The 16,917-nt window shown below is 29.0% G+C and overlaps 1 protein-coding gene across 5 annotated transcripts in view; it reads left to right on the top strand.

The window, feature by feature from the left end:
- The window catches only part of Sema1a (semaphorin 1a), a 525,505-nt gene that overhangs the window by 32,419 nt on the left and 476,169 nt on the right, over positions 1-16,917 (top strand). For all 5 annotated transcript variants that reach the window (XM_088198048.1, XM_088198049.1, XM_088198050.1 and 2 more), the window contains exon 3: positions 3,949-3,987. The gene's annotated coding sequence lies outside the window, so the exon portion shown is untranslated. The remainder of the gene's footprint in view (positions 1-3,948; positions 3,988-16,917) is intronic.

Raw genomic sequence — 16,917 nt, 5'->3', positions numbered from 1 at the left:
GTTTGCTTTACAATTACTAAATAAAACATGTATACAAGTCATGAAGCGCGCCGCGAAATTACATTTGCGTCTCTCAATATGCCATTCGTATGTATACCGACTCCATCAAATTGCGGATTGAAACGACCCACTGCGAAAACCAGAAGAATCCTAACAATTGTTTCAACCTCATACCCTTGACTGTGCCAAGTTTTCAATTTTTCCTTAACACCCACTCGAGAATTGAGATTCGTTTGATCTGAAGGTGTTTCTCCGATAGAAAAATTAATTACATTTTGTAACCTGCCAAAAATCCTTTGTTCCCTAAGTGCTGGATCGTAATTTTATTTATTTTATTTTTAATTATCTGTGATGTGCTCGCGTGGCGTCTAAAAGCAATTACTCGAATAAAATGTTGAAGTTTGATATCCCGTGAAGAATAAAGTTTTTGATCAACTTCTATTGTTGGCGTTGTCGAGATCTTCTTCTTGCTCTTTTATCGAAGGTCGGTAATCATCTTACCAATTATTATTTCGTCGGACGTAACTTTTAAAATGGATTCTATATTTTTCGTTAAGATATATTGAAGACGTCAGACCATTTTTCAGACATTCCAACAAAATACATTTATGTATTTTTGATTTTATTTAATACTTTAGATCCGTTTGGAAATTATCTAAATTTAATAATTAAATTACCACTTAAAATCTTTAATTTGTTACTATTTATTTAACCGCAGGGGTTAAATTTTTAAATAAGCTTATACCGTTTTAGTTAGTTAACTAGTTTTCAAACATTCATGTACATACATGTTTTAGCAAATTTTAAATACTTGTAAAGTTTCAAACAAGTATTGTATGATATTTTTTCATACTAATAGAACAATAAAAATATATTTAAGCTTCACTTAAACTTATATAATAAAAATATTCCAAACAAGCAAATTTATTTAATATAAAATATTAATATATAGTTAATGATATTTTTTTACAAATTATATAATAATGAGAAAAATACACATTCAAGTTCTTCGTTTGAAGGAGGCATGGTTTCTAGGAATCGTATAATATAAAATTCGTTTAATACTTTCTTTATACGTTTTCTATTCATATTTGTATTTTAATATATATTTCTTGTAGTCCAATTTTGAGTAATTTACAAATAACACATTTTTTCATAACAGAGAATGCGATTACAGTAATCTTCGATGTTGATATTTCAAGTGAATTGTACTTAGATTTTTTTGCAATAATATTTGTATTACGGTATTAATAAATTGTACCACAGACTAGGGTAAAAGTACAGTGTATGTATATATAATGTTACCAACTCACTCAGTTAATATGTATCAAATCATTGATTTACAATTTCACTACTTAGTATCAGTAAAACTGTATTCCACATTATCACAGATTCACAGAATTGTGATGTTAAATCATTGGACAGAATACTACAATATTTAAAATTAATTTAACCAAGCCCACAACTAACCTAAACAAATTAACCTAATGAAAGTTGTGTTTGGTTAATTCTATTAGGTTAGGTTTGTGTTTGAAAAGATCCGTCAAATTGAGTTTCTTAAGCATTTTATAACAACATATAATTTCACTAGTTAAATTTACTTACATCATATATATAAGTATATCAAATATTTTTTTTGGTTCATATGTATATATATATACACAAGTTGCTCGTAAATCTACGTATATAAAATCTTTTGCTGCTGATATTGATTATGTTGTCAAATTTCAAGTCGATTGATTTGTTAAAGTTTAAATAAAAGAATCTTGGTATGGTTTTAAAAAGATAAACTTGAACAACATGCTATGTTTCAAAATGTCTCACCCAATTTGTTCTTTAACAAGATAGATAATGTGTTGCTTGTATAAAATTCGTATTGCTAAAACCAATGAATTGAAAGTGTCATGAGAAAGAAATCATTAAAGTGCACCTTTTTGTTTGAAATGATCTTATATTAGTTATAAGTATAATATATCAACTAATATTTGATATCCAAACCGAGGACTTACTTATTTATTTATTATAATCTATAATATATTTTTTGCAAAATGACGTCACAACGAGGTAAACACAATCAACAACCACTAAGTAAATAGTGAGACACCAGACTGAAATCAAAGTCTGTAAATCAGAGACATATATTTCATTTTCATTTTAAACTATCCTAACACTCGATTTTATTTTTAATTATTTATTACGATATTCATCCAAAATATTATAAGAAAATATAATTTAATTTATATAGAAATCACCAATTCAGACATGATTGAAAAACAATAAGTTTCACACGGGATTTAAACTCAGGTCTTTTAGATATTGGTCAATGACTATATACTGGTCTATCTTGCTAGTCAATTATGTATCATTTTTTTAAGAAACGCAATCGAATGCAAAATTTTAAAACTTCGATAATAAATATTTACACTGTTTCATTATAAGGTCCCACGTAATTTAAATACGTTTGTGTTTTTATAAAGTACAACATTGTTAAGCAGTTTATATTATTTAAAATTAAATTAATACTTTTAATATATGATTGCGTATTAAGGAATATATAGAAAATATATTTTTCATGGGTGATAAATATATAAAAAAATCCATTAATTTAATTTTTTGATTTTTCAAAGATTATTATTCTAGCAATATTTTAATATTGTATATGTGTGTATATATGGTATGCAAAGGATTGTAAAACAGCGTCGGCGGCACTTTCATTAATCATACTTATTTTTCAATTAGGCACATAAGGTTTCCGTGCCACTGCCATTATATAGAGTTTCATACTGAGGCCGAGTCGAGGGTGTGCCAATTATTTCGTTGAAAGGGTTATGGATTGTTTTACTTTCATTCACCGACGAAATGTTACTTGAATATACTTTCGGGCTACGTGAGGTTACCCAGAGCGAGCACACACACATACATACACGAAAACATGTTTGAATTTGACTAAACTTTTCGTACGACAAAATGAATAAATACACTTTGGTGGTTTAAATTAGACTTACATCGTTCGAATTTGCGTTTCTGCGCCCCATTGTGCTAATTTTCTGACTCGTGACATGAGTGTGACGAACTTAATATAAATATTTTATATAAAATGATATTTTATTAGGTACAAGCTAGATATTTTTATTTAATTAGTCATTACGATATTCAGATATGAGCATAGAAAAATAAAGTTTCTGGTTTTAAGGCCGAACGAGTGTGACTTTGCTGCCAAATAGAAGCCGGAATCAGGCGATGGAGTGGAAATGGATGGTATAAGAAATTTTTATTGGCATGTCGGGTTGTATTATTGTCGGGTGATTTTTGTAATGTAGCGGGGTTTTGCGGTGTTCTCGTGATGCTTTCTGTACGATCCATTGATGTCTCCTGACTCGTCTCTGCTGCTGTGGCTCCATGGTGCCTTTAGTTACAAGATCTCAAGAGGTTTTGTAAACTTATACCACTGGTTGCATTTTGTTCTATATTAATACTAGTATAAAAACGCATAAGAAAAAAATATAATATCGATTTTAAATTTACCTCATATATTCAGAACATTAAAAATAGACGTTCTACAAATTGTGTAATTTAAAATTATTCAGTTAAAATTAATCTTCGCACGTAAATTAATAATTCGACTCGTACGGCGCCTTCTGTTCGTGTAACCACCAGCTACATATATTTTTATGATAAATTAATGTAGATGACGGCGATAAGTCCAAAAAACTTATATGTTAATATATTTTTGATTAATTCTATTACTCGGTCGTGATTTTCGGTTTCGTGCTTCTTAGATTGACTCGCAGGACACATTCTTTTCTCTAATATTGGCATATAGCGTGCCGTTGCCGGCCGTTATTTCAATTAACGTTATTGCATGTAACCGTAACTAAAAATCGTTATCGAACACGTTCTAAAAAAGTGTTTCATTATTAACGTGATTTTTTTTCATTGTTTTTGCAGAAAATCGGCTCGGCTAGTGCATCGGCGAGGACTAAATAAGTGAGTAAAACGATAGCTTTCCTAGCTTTTAAGCTCTCTAGAATCGAGCTTTAATCGTGTTAAAATATTACGTGTCGAAAACAAAGATTAATATATATTATGTAGAGTACGCTCGGGATAAGGATGCCGGTTTGTTATTGTGTGCGTGTACATGTATATGAGAGGGAGAAGCAATATAACGTGTACTTCGTTTTCTCGCTTTCTCTTTTAAGGACAGTCGCTGATTCGTCAACGCTGGTATTCGTCATTAAAGTGCAGTGTGGCACAGAAGTTCGATCTTCTCTAGTGATTTATTTTAAATAATTTTGTGTTGATATTGGTTTAACCCAGATATGCCCACTGTCCCATGGGTAGGTCACTAAACTCGTGCCACTGTTTTTATTTATAAATTAAATTTTAAGAGAACAAAATATATTGAGCATATCTGGGTTAATTAATATCAAGGCTTCAAATATACACTGTAAGTTATTCGTTCTCTTTCCCGTGGATTAAAATATTTTAATTGTTTTCCATTAATCCGTAAGTTGTTGGTTTTTTTACACTATTCTCTGTAAGGCTTAAAAAAGTTATTATTCTTATCATTGCGCCAATGATAATTTTTTAATTTATTCAATGGATTCTAATGATTTAATAGAGGCATCGAGCCATTAAACAATCTGCGAATAATTTCTTTCTCCATTTTATATCTTTTTGCTTTTGAAGAATAGCTAAAGACTTCAATATTTTTTTGACTAGTAAAAGATTTTGAATTTTGCAAATATTTAATTAATGACATCAATGTCTGGTTTCTTCGATTATATAATATAGTTTTAATCGTTCGTTGAAATTTCCAATTTAGCTCAGATGTATGTATGTTAAATAAACATATATTTTCTATTAAAATAGAAAAATTAAATATTCTGAGCGAATTGTTTTTGAGCCACACAGTTCACGCACACAATAACAAACCGGAATCCTTATCCAGAGCGTACTCTAGGTAGGGTAAATCACATATTGTATATTACTTTTATATAACCTTAAGTTTGAGGTCATATTACGAACACAATAATCATAGTAATAGTATGAGATTTTTTAATTAATATTTCAATAATCCTTACTGCTATGGAATAAATACAATATTGGGAACAGTTCTGTCACTTTTTAAGAAACCCTTATATATATTTTATTTAATAAATTTAAACCACACAGTTTGAGCAAATATTAATATAAAATATAAAAGTAAATTAATTATGAAAAAAAGACACTACTTATTTTTATCTCTATAATAAGTTTAAAAGTGTTTATCAAAAATAATGAAAGCACATTCCTACAATAGCGTAAAGTTTTGAAGGAAAGATAAATAAAAAATATTTTTTATGTGCTAATAAAATTATTGAAAGGACTGCATACATATATAATTCTATTATAAATATTGTTAATGTCAATTAGAAGAGTTTTTCGTGATTTTAATCAAATAATATGCTAGTTATATATTTATAATTATTTTACGTATTTTTATTATTTGATATGCGCTTATGTGGATAATTTATAACATCTTTAAGTAACTAGTCTTAAACTATTATAAAAAGCATAAGTAAATAAACGTGTTTTTTACAAAAAAATAATAATTTCCTTTTAATCTAAATCACAAGTTAATTTTAATCAAATTAAAAAGCAACCATTTTGAAATATTATAATTAACATATCATGTGTATAATATATGATATAAACATGAGATGTTAATTATAATCTAAAAGAGCGAGATATGTCGCTTTTTTATTTTAATAATGAAGGAAAAAATACGAAACCTCTCCCTATTCTTTCACCTCTTGAAAAACCCTCAACAGGAACATCTAAAAATAAAAGAGGACCATCCACTAACTATGCAGGACAATGGGAGTGCCACTCGAAACTTCTAAGAGGTGCTAACGACCAACGAGGTGCCTTTCTTACCTTGCATGTTTTATCGAAAATTGAAATACTAAAATTATTTAGTTGTAAAATAAATCAAACAAATACTGAGTAAAAATTAAAATAAATCATAAGGGTTCAATAAATAATATATTGAAAAAAAAAATAAGAAGATTCGAATCTCCCCTTGTCCAAACAGTATTTATTATTATATTTTGTAAAACGTAAGGGATGTATACGAACCGTGCACGAGTACAGATAACACACAATAACGGGTGAATATTAATTGGGTAATGGTTGGGGTTGATACACAGCATCCTCTCATCAGTCCTTTATGCACGTTCACTCTCAAATTGAGTCTATTCTCTACACACATTATTTGTTGTGCTCGGTTACCGTCTTAGAATAACAAACGGATCTGCACGATCGAATATTATCAAACGAACTCATCGTCGGGCGTCTGTATGATGCGAATACTTATTTATCTATTAATGATTCAACTAGCCAGATAGTAGACTTACTGTTACCATTAAATCACATGTAAATGGTGGCGGTATAACAATAAGGGTTTAAGAATACCAGAGAAACCCAATTTTTTTAACACTTCAAAGCATTTTTAATATTTTTTTAAATTTTAATGGAGTCAATAATAGACGAATAGACTAATGATTTTTAATTAATATTATATTTATTTATATTATTATTAACTAAGTGAAACATTTTTTCTTGATTTTTATATAATACTTTAATTATATAGCATAGCAAAATTTCATATACAAATATCGTAAAATCGTATTATATTTTAGGTACATATATTATATATAGTGGCGATCGTAACGTTGATGGATCGCCGCATCGCGTCGTCACCATAAAAGTCCTCTTTTGAACTTTATTTTTAATAATGCAAGAACGTACTACACTACACACGAGTACGCTATCGGTTGGCTTCTACTATACGAATCGTGTGTGGATCGCTTAAGAGGCATCCTTGCACGTCCTACAGGGCCGCGAAGGGCGCACATTACGTCGTTTGTTTTATCTTAGTTATGCAAAAGCGGGTGCCATTTTTTACGCCCGCCCAGACAGACAAAGCCTTCTGGGTGACATTTGTCCTGGTTAGTTCCTTTATCTTGTAAGTGGGAGATGAATATATAAATCTTTCCCGGGGATACACACCGACCGGTCTTTTGTTTGGTCTTTTTCTTTCCCGTTCTCTTCCCTAGCGCGCTCATCTCGCTCCTCGCGATTCTCTTTGGATTTTGCATGTAGAGCGAAAAATACATTTAATGTAATGCATGTACAATGAGCTCCACCCGTAATACACTGGGTATAATTTATGTAATGATGAAAATGAAAAAAATAAATAATAAACGCTGAAACTTTTGCAAAATGTAACCGAATACATTATTTATAAGGGTTTTAAGTGGTTGTTTCATTATTACATTTGCATTATTAAATGTTCGAAAAGTACTACAATATTTTATAAAACATAGCCGTTATATTTTTATTTAGTATAGTTATACGATAATTAATATGCATTACATTTCGAGGGTAACTTCATAAAAATGTCAACTACAGGAATATCAAAAAAATGTATTTTATTCATATTTACTGAAATTAACTAATATTTATATATTATTATTTAAACAGCGTATATATACTTTCTTTTCTGAAAACTTTGCTTACCTGTCATTGCTTCTAAACATTTTAACAAAAATGTAAATTATTGGCTAATAGGTCGCATAAATGTGATTGCAATCATTATTATCTGTCATGATTCTCGTGTTAGAGATAAATTGTAGATTAAGTCTTAAAGAGAAATTAAGTATGTTAATGTTCGAAGAATATTTCAATACTTAAATTAAAAATACAATAAAGTAACTCAATAGACAATTATATTTTTTTTAATTAACAAGAATAATGTTAATCAAGGCATTGCTATTTATTATTAATAATGCTCAAGCAAAAATATAATTCAAAGCACGTACTTAAACATAATTTGTTAAAATTGTGTAAAAAGTATACACTTAAAATAAAACAGTAGCTTATGCGCTTTGAATATGAAAGAGTAAGAATATTGGTTAAATTTGAACTGCAATTGCTATCGAGTAAAATAAATGTTTAATTTTAAAAAGTCAACTAGATTATTTTATAATTTGTAATCTAATTTGTATATCTATTATATATCAAATTAATTTTATTAAAATTGTACGTGATTTTTGCTTTCTTACTAAAACACTGTTTTATATGTACTTATCTAATATCACCATATTTTACAGCAAATGATTTTAATGTATTTCACAAATGAGCAAATATGGCCAATTTGCTGAATCACATTAACATAATGATAAATCAACTGTAACGCATTAATTAAGTAATATATTTTTATTAATGCCATTGATTTTATGTCTACAAAAGCTGCTGGCAGCCATAGGTGCAAAACGTGTGTTTGTTTTGTACCTTTGTGACGCAATATCATCCCCCATTTGTAGCTGACGTATTGTTTGATAGTCGCATTGTCGCGAACGGCTTACGCATTGTCTGAGGACTCTCATGTGTTATAATTAAATCAAATTGGACGGGGTGGAAACGGATTTAGAATATTATTCGTCGCCGAAATGCATGAGAAAGGATTTGGGCGTTAATGTCGTACGTGTATGGCTTGCATTTGAGATTAGCGTGGAGAGACAGGTTTAAAAATACAATGACTGGAAGCTAAACACGTTTCATACCAATTATGATATTTAAATATAATATTACTATTATTTTTTAATGTATACGAAATTATTTTATTAATGAGTTCAGAATGAATGCATTTTTTAATAATTATTTGTTTCATTTATATTTTAGGGTTTAGGGATCTTGTGTATGTGTGATTTGTCAGATAAGGAAACGCTTTGTTATTGTGTCTTAATATAATGTGAATTAGTGTAACAAACCAAATAATCTGAATTCGGGTATAAAGTGAATGTTCGAGTAATATAGTCCAGTCTAAAACGAAGTTGAAGTAGTAGTGATTATATACGGAGCATTTCTTGAATAGTCAACCATTTTGACATAACACGTGCGGGTTAATTTAAAATTGGACCGAATAAAAAATTTACACTCTTTTCTGGACCAAAATTGCATCTTGGACGTGCAATTTATAATTTTTTTGTGTAATTTTATTTGACTTATGCATCGACCGGTAGTGATCGACCATGGTGACTATAAATGTGTATTTTAGCGACATTTTTTTTTCTATCTTGGTTGGGGTTGACAACGTATATGCCTAGATAAGCAATCGTGAATTACTTTAGAACATACAGATTATGCTTTGTACAATACATGAAAGGGTTAATTAGCATCCATGTACTTGTCTTGAGTCTTGAGAATCTCTTTTATATATTTCTTGAGTTCATATATTATTGTTTTTATACATGATTTTCACAGATATTTTTGAATATTTGTCTTAGGACTTAATCTTTGATACGCCATATACGACTCCCAATACTGTACCTGCATGAAAAAATTAATTAAAATACGTATGCTTCGGAAAATGTAGAAGATCTATGGCGCCTTTTATGCCGTAATTTTGAGATAGGCTTCGGTTAATATGTTATCGTTAATCACTAATATGTAATTGTAGCTTAGATGGGGGAGGGGTCAAAAATGTATTAAGTTACATATTTATAGGAATGTCAGATTTTGTATTAGATTATTGTATGGGGGGGGGGGGGGGAGCGACGAAGTTAAGAATCGCCCCGGGCGGCACAAACTCTAGTTACGCCAATGGCGAAAGAAATCTAATTATTAAATATAATGTCTGTAGAGAAAGATATTTTCATATTCTATAATGAATCTTAAAAATGTTTTTTAAGATCTATAATTTTATTTGTCTTTATTTCATAATACTAGCATGTCGTGAAATTGTACCAAATGGCCCAAATTTTACACAATGTAAAATATGTGATTTATTTAATATTTTTAATGAAAATATTTAGTGTTATATTTAATAAAGATAATTAATAGTTTATACATTTTGCAATGGGTACAATGCTACTAATTTAATGTTTATAAACCGCAAATTTTAATGCAAAATTGGTGCAATTTGGGTCAAACTTTCATTGTGTTGAAATTCTTAGATATTCTCCAAGTTTAGTAGAAAGTTTACATTTGGTTGAATTATAGTTCCCACGTGATTATATAACCGCATAGCATACATAAATTTGACTTATAATTTGTTTATAAAATGTAGTTCATACATAATACATAATTTTAAGATGATTTTTTATTAAATTAAAATGCAGAAATTATGTATAAATAATACATATACACCTGATTTAAATATCATAAATTAAGTTATATACGAAAATAACACAATACAGTGTTTCGTATTAGTTTTTATTTACAATGTAAAATTTTGAGCAAATAAATTTGACATAATAAAAAAAAAATTTTTTTAGGCGTTACATGACCAACGATTAACTTTTATAAATGTTTTAAGACCCAAATCGTTTTTCAGTGGTAATTTAAAAAAAATATTTTTCATAAATTTAACTACAATATATAATTCATTTTTATAATAAATCTTATAAATTTGCATAATGGGGCGATTTATTATATTAATAATATAAAAGTATCAGTGTGTAATTTTATATTAACATTAAGATACATTAAGCTAATTGAAAAAATATTTTAATTATTATTATTACAATCTTCAATTATTTTTTTATCTTGTCTCTTTTCATGTTTATATATCCTTAACAAATATTCAGAAGCTTTGTTTTCAACATTGACCTAAATAAGCTGCTTGGAAAAGTTCTTTATCCGATACTATTTTATTACGATCTTACGTAAATATCAACAATTTTACTATTAACTGCATTTTTATTGCTACACAGGAAGATCAAAATAGTTTGAGCTTTCCAATAAAATAACTTACAAGTTGTTTTATATATAAAAATAGTTATATATTTTATGATTATTCTAAATAAATGATCCGAACAGCATTGAAACGGCCAATTCAATAAAACTTGTGTTGTGTAATCCACGTCCATGCGTTACAAGCATTTGCCTATCGTATAAATACAATCTGAAACACACGTGTATGTGAATACACGTGTATATAATACATATGTGTAACATCTACAATACGTACTATACAATATTTCACATTCCGGCCGGGGAAACGTGAGCGAGGCCCGTCGTTCGCGATTGTTTAAATAATAGTCGTTTTTCGTCATTTTCCGATCGTGGCCATTATGACCGAATGAAATATGTCTAGGGTCGAGCTTTTTCTTTTGTTATCTGGTGGCCCGATAAAAAAAATCCCGTAATCGGGATACGGGACGCGATAAAACCGTAAACGCCCTGCGGGATAACCCGGCCGCGTGCCGGACACACACAAAGGCCGATCGATAGTTTCCAATTTTTTTATTACGCGAAACTTTTTTTTACGTTCAAAACCGAGGACGTATATCTTCGCTAAAATGTCGTTTTGCGTATCCGAATGGCACATGTGTCACTTTTCATTTTTATAACCCTTGCACGGTATCGCGTAAGTTTCCAAAAATGTATGTGTATGTCATAATATGAGCGATAAAAGCGTAAATATACCTATTTGTAGATTATATACATTTTCAATTCTGCATATTTAAAAGTTATAATTTTATAAAAAATAAATTAATGCATAATACCTAAATTACGTTTTATTTGTATACTTTTATGTCTTGATTTATTTAATTGTATAATCATAATTTTTAAAGACAAATGTTCGTAATCTATCCGCACCTAGTTAAAAATTATTAAAATTAATAAATTTCGCACCCTCTAAGTAATATTGTATTTTAAGTTGAAGCAAAATATTTTGAACCGCATATAGTACGGTTTATTTTGATAATTGACTTATTGACTCATTACATGAAATAAAAATACAATTAAGACAATTAATGATTAAATCAAACAATCCATTCTGAACTCAAAAGCAAATGTATATGTTTTTGACGAAACGTGTAAGTCTACAATTTGCAATAAAATAGTTTGATTTGTTAGTAAATCTTAGAAATAGGGATTCATCATTAATTATTCTGATAACTATATTTTATTTGTACGACATTTAAATGCTAAATCATAAACTTATTTAAAAGCGTTAACTAAAATAAAACGGTTATCAAAAGTTTAAATAATACAAACATAGCGCTAAAACTCAATTCGAGACGTGAATAGACAATTTTTTGTTAGGAATTTAAATTATAACAACTATATTTTGCTAAGGACTCATCTGTAGATAACGGTTCGTGGAATAAAACGTGATATAAATCGTTTATTACTTTTACAGTTTCAGAGAATCGTTCAAGTGCGTTCTGTGAATTTCGAGCGCTCAAAAACCGACTTAATAAATGATTCACTTTTATAAAGTGGAATGACTAAACCCATTAATTAATTTGCAGAATTTCGCAGAGTACCCGCACAATTTTTAAAAAGAGACGTGAGACTAATTAAGAGTGTTTTTTCGTTAAATTTAATTTAAGCTCATTGATGTGTTTTTTTCTGAAAAAACGAGAGAATGCGGTTCAACCCCTCTCGATTTAATTAACGGATCGCAAGTTAAAATTGGAATGCGAATTTCAGAAGGCATTATTAATATGAAGAAAAAACATAGAGTTGTTCGAAGATTCAATGGCCTTTGATAAAATAAGCCTCTCAATTTTTTTACTATTATATATATAGCACTATTTCATAGTGACATATTTTTCTTTAATATTTAAAATCCATGCAGTATTTACAGTTTCTTGAACATCACTAACGAATTCATAGCAATTATGTGTGTGAATCACGGCAATGTTGAATAATATTGTTCTTGGATTAACAAATATATCACAGTATGATCACTAAAGACCTGAGAGCAAAAAGTTTAGAGATTTGTCCTTATGTGTGGTAATGCAGGATTATATTTTGCGACCTCGTTTATTCTATATAAATAACATAGTAAATAATATACTACTGTTTTATGCATTTAATACCACGATATTTTATTATAATGGACCTTCAATCAAATATGCAATCTAATTTAGATATTTTATATATGTAGCTTACTCTAACTAAAACTAAGCAAATTTAAATATAATATTAAATTAGGGTTGAAAAACTGTTTTAAATATATTCAGGTGTTATTTTTAGTGTCATTTTGATTAAAACATCATTCCAATAGCTAGACTTTTATACAGATTATAATGTGCTGTGGCACATGATACACTTAAAGCCATATATTATACCTCAGTCCCACATTTTTTAAATCGTCTTACTTCAAGTAATGTAAGATGAAAAAAATACTCTTATTGTATCTTGACTTGGAGCTTAGTTTAAATGTATTTGTTTTAAGACATATATATATTTTTAGATGTCAATTTAAGTATGTATCCTTAAGGATTCACATATAAAATATTTGTCTCTTGTCCTTGAATAGTGATTATATACGTTACAACAAAGATTACAACTTTCCCATAAGAAGTGTTTGGTATTCAGGTCTTGCGGCGTCGGAAGGGTGCAGAAAGCCGATTCTCAAGGTTCGTCAGTCTTCAGTGTTGGCCAAGGGGTAGCTCGGACCTCCATTGTGGCAACTATTCCCTTCGTGCGTGGTATTTGTTTTATTCACGCTCCGCTGGCGCATCTCACCACGCTCCGATTGCTGGGATCACAAGAGCCGATGATATTTCGCCGCCGCCGATAAATATATACTTCGTATACATATACAAAAAAAATCGCAAACACATTGTTCCAATCTGGGCACGGCGTCATAACTTGATTAAGGATTCTATATATATTCCATCCCGCTTTTCATCGTTTGTGGTGGAATATATAGCATTTATGTTTTTGATTCTTATGTATAAACGATTTAATAAAAAAAGGAAAATCAGCTATGGCTTTCTTAAGATAGGAACAATTTTTTTATTAGTATATGGCTATGGCTTTTCAAATAATATGTAATGGTACAATTGTATATGAAAGACGTTAAGAATGAGACTATAGGCAAGAGAAATTAAAATATGGATTTATTATGACGCGCTATAAGCATTTAGAAAAGGGTAAAATTATATCAAAAACTAACAGCATTATTAAATATTAAAATCGATGGACAACAATGTTATAAAATCGCGTTTTAATTAGACAATAAATACAGTTTTTTGTAAAGAAAAAAAGAACTTTTCAAAAAAATGTTTATCATTCCTTAAATTATTATTGCTCTAATATTTATTAAAATTAAATATTAATAACAGCAATGTTTCGAATGGACGATACGGAAATAACTGTAGTATAAGTCAAGTATACTAACGTAATCAAAACTGTACAAAAAATATATAGGGCTAAACTGTTGTTAGGGCAATGAATACATGCGGTACTTAAATTCTCTGTAAAATAATACAGAAAATTGTTTTTTCTCGAATTATTAAAAGTAAGAAATTGTGTTACTGTATGAATATTGAATGCATACACAATACAAAATATTCTCTATTCTAATCTTAGCACTTAGTCGTATATATATTTATTATTTAATCGCATAATATAAGTGTCGGTTTATCGATTTTCTATATAAATTACCCGACGTTCTCGCGGGACTTGATAATGTATTTATTAGATCTCGTTTCTGCGGTGTACCGCCATGTTGATATTTGAACCAATCCATTATCGTAACTTCACTTCGATTGAAAAGCCATATTAAACAAGTTGACTAGTTAATATTTAACCCATTTTATGGCAGTGAGTTATGTATAATATAAAAAAATGGCCGCATTTATTTATTGATTTATGTCGTTGAATATTTTATTAGGGGTTGATTGAATTATTTTCTTTCTATAGTAGTTCTTTTAAAAATGATAAGATCACTTAACGATTAAGGCCGATCCTTGGTATATTTACAAAAAAAAAACATATCTATCAAGCTTATGCTCATGAATAAAGTTTAAGGAGTTTCGTGGTGTATTAACGGAACAATAAATTATTTTTATGTCTTACATGAGACTTTAAATGTAGAGATATGTCAATGATTTGCCATTAGCTGAGATTAAATTTTTAGTTTAAATAGAAAATCAAGTGTCATAGAACAAATATGGAAAGTTGGTATGGGAATTAGGATATAGTAGGGAAGGTAGGAGTAATAAAACAATATTTTTAAGAGCGTGCCTTATACTAAAAAAATATTTTTTAAATTATCTTACAATTTTAGAATAGTAATGAATTATTCTGTATAATCGTAAGTTTATAAGAGTGAGTTATACATTATTTAGTAAAATTTTAAAGGCATACTCTTAAAAATACAGCAATAGAAAAACTTTTTTTTTTAATTTACTTAACATTTATACTGCCTCACTTACACAACGATGAAATACTGTAAACGCGAAATATTTTATTTGTTTGAATGCGTATATTCCAAAGAATCTCTATTAAATACGTATAAAGTGACACATCTCTAGTTTATTGTAGTTTGAAAAAATTGAATAAATAAAGACAAAAATTTAAACACATTGATTATAGATTTTTTTGTTAAAAAAAGTTTGCCTTGTTTGAGTGTTTATTTTTATTCCTTTGTTTTTTTTTATTTCTATTAATTATAAACATATTTAATTTTATTTTCCTGATTATAAATATACATTTTATTATTAAAATTTGAGCTAGCATTTCGTGGTGTCTAGTTAGTATCTTCATAGATTTAATTTACGTGGGCGCATTCATCCCTTTTCGTACACGACCCCCTATGACCCTTAATAATGGGGATTATCGTGACAACATGACGTGACATGATGGATCAGTAAGAAGGTGTACCCTCATCATATTATTATGTATTTTTTTATTTATCCGTCAACCCTTAACCGCACGCGGTGCGTATAGAAACTTTTTACGATACCATTAACGCGTATCGTTATGTGCGAAAGGTTATTTTTACTGTTAGATTTGTGTTGTACAGTTTTATTGGAAAAACTGCTCAACTCAAAACTTCTTATTGATCAGTTTTTCCCATAAAAAAAAACAACGCGAGTGATGTACTATTATTGCAGTCTTTATTGTCACTGTGATATAGCCACAATTTCCTGTTAACATATGGAACGATGGCCAAAACTTGATTCATTGGTTCTCTCATGTCTCTAACGGGTCTTAAATTAGGAAATATGATACAATATGATAAAACATTTCAGTAATATAAAATTGTATTTTATTAAATCATGATGACTTACTATTTTTCCTCAACAAAATCAATCGAATCACTTAAAAGTGGTAGCAATTATTGTGTATATATAGAATCAGGCTATTCGTTTTTTGTTGTAGGGGATGTATATTTTTAGTATCAAAAACCTTTAATTCAATACATTTTGCTGGCGAACTTCACTAAAAGCGGCTGAAAAGTGCGCCGTTGAATCGAACACGATATTTCCATTGACCAAATGGATACACATATGAAAAATGTTGTATTTGTGTTTTTTCGTACATAAAAGATAAAATCTACAACGCTAAACGAGGGGGGTCTATTGCTTTATTACTAGTGTGTTACTATGCTATATTTTTTTCGATGGCAATCGGATATAGAGGGTTGATATTTGTGTATATTGGTATATTATACGTGTCTTAAGTATTTCTTTGATATTTAAAATTAATAAATGTACTGAATTGAAAAGCAATATAAATATGAATTTTGTTTAATATCAATACTTATAAGCATTATAAGTTATTAAATATATAGAGCTTTATTTGAACATATTCGATTTAGAAACAATCCGTATAATATTAGTCCAGTCAAATAAGGGTTTAACCTCGGAATGAAAGATAACAAGCTGAAATTTTGCACAGACCTTTGTTTTGGCGTTCTAAAGATAGGGTGCAAAGTCTCATAAGATATCGTTTCTGCTAATCAAGATATTAAAGGTCAAAGGTCATAAAAATCGTTTTTTTGCAAATATCTCGCCTCCTTTGCGTTGCATGTCATTAGATGTTTTACAAAACTTATAGAAAATAAAATTTTCTACAAGTTTGTTGTAAATTATTTCTTCGTACGGTTAATGGTTTTCG

This window comes from Plectrocnemia conspersa, unplaced genomic scaffold (genome assembly GCF_051122295.1).
Source record: "Plectrocnemia conspersa isolate PC_06_02 unplaced genomic scaffold, ASM5112229v1 ptg000011l, whole genome shotgun sequence".
NCBI lineage: Eukaryota > Metazoa > Arthropoda > Insecta > Trichoptera > Polycentropodidae > Plectrocnemia > Plectrocnemia conspersa.
The sequence above is the reverse complement of the archived record's forward strand: the minus strand, read 5'-3'. Positions and strand labels throughout refer to the sequence as shown.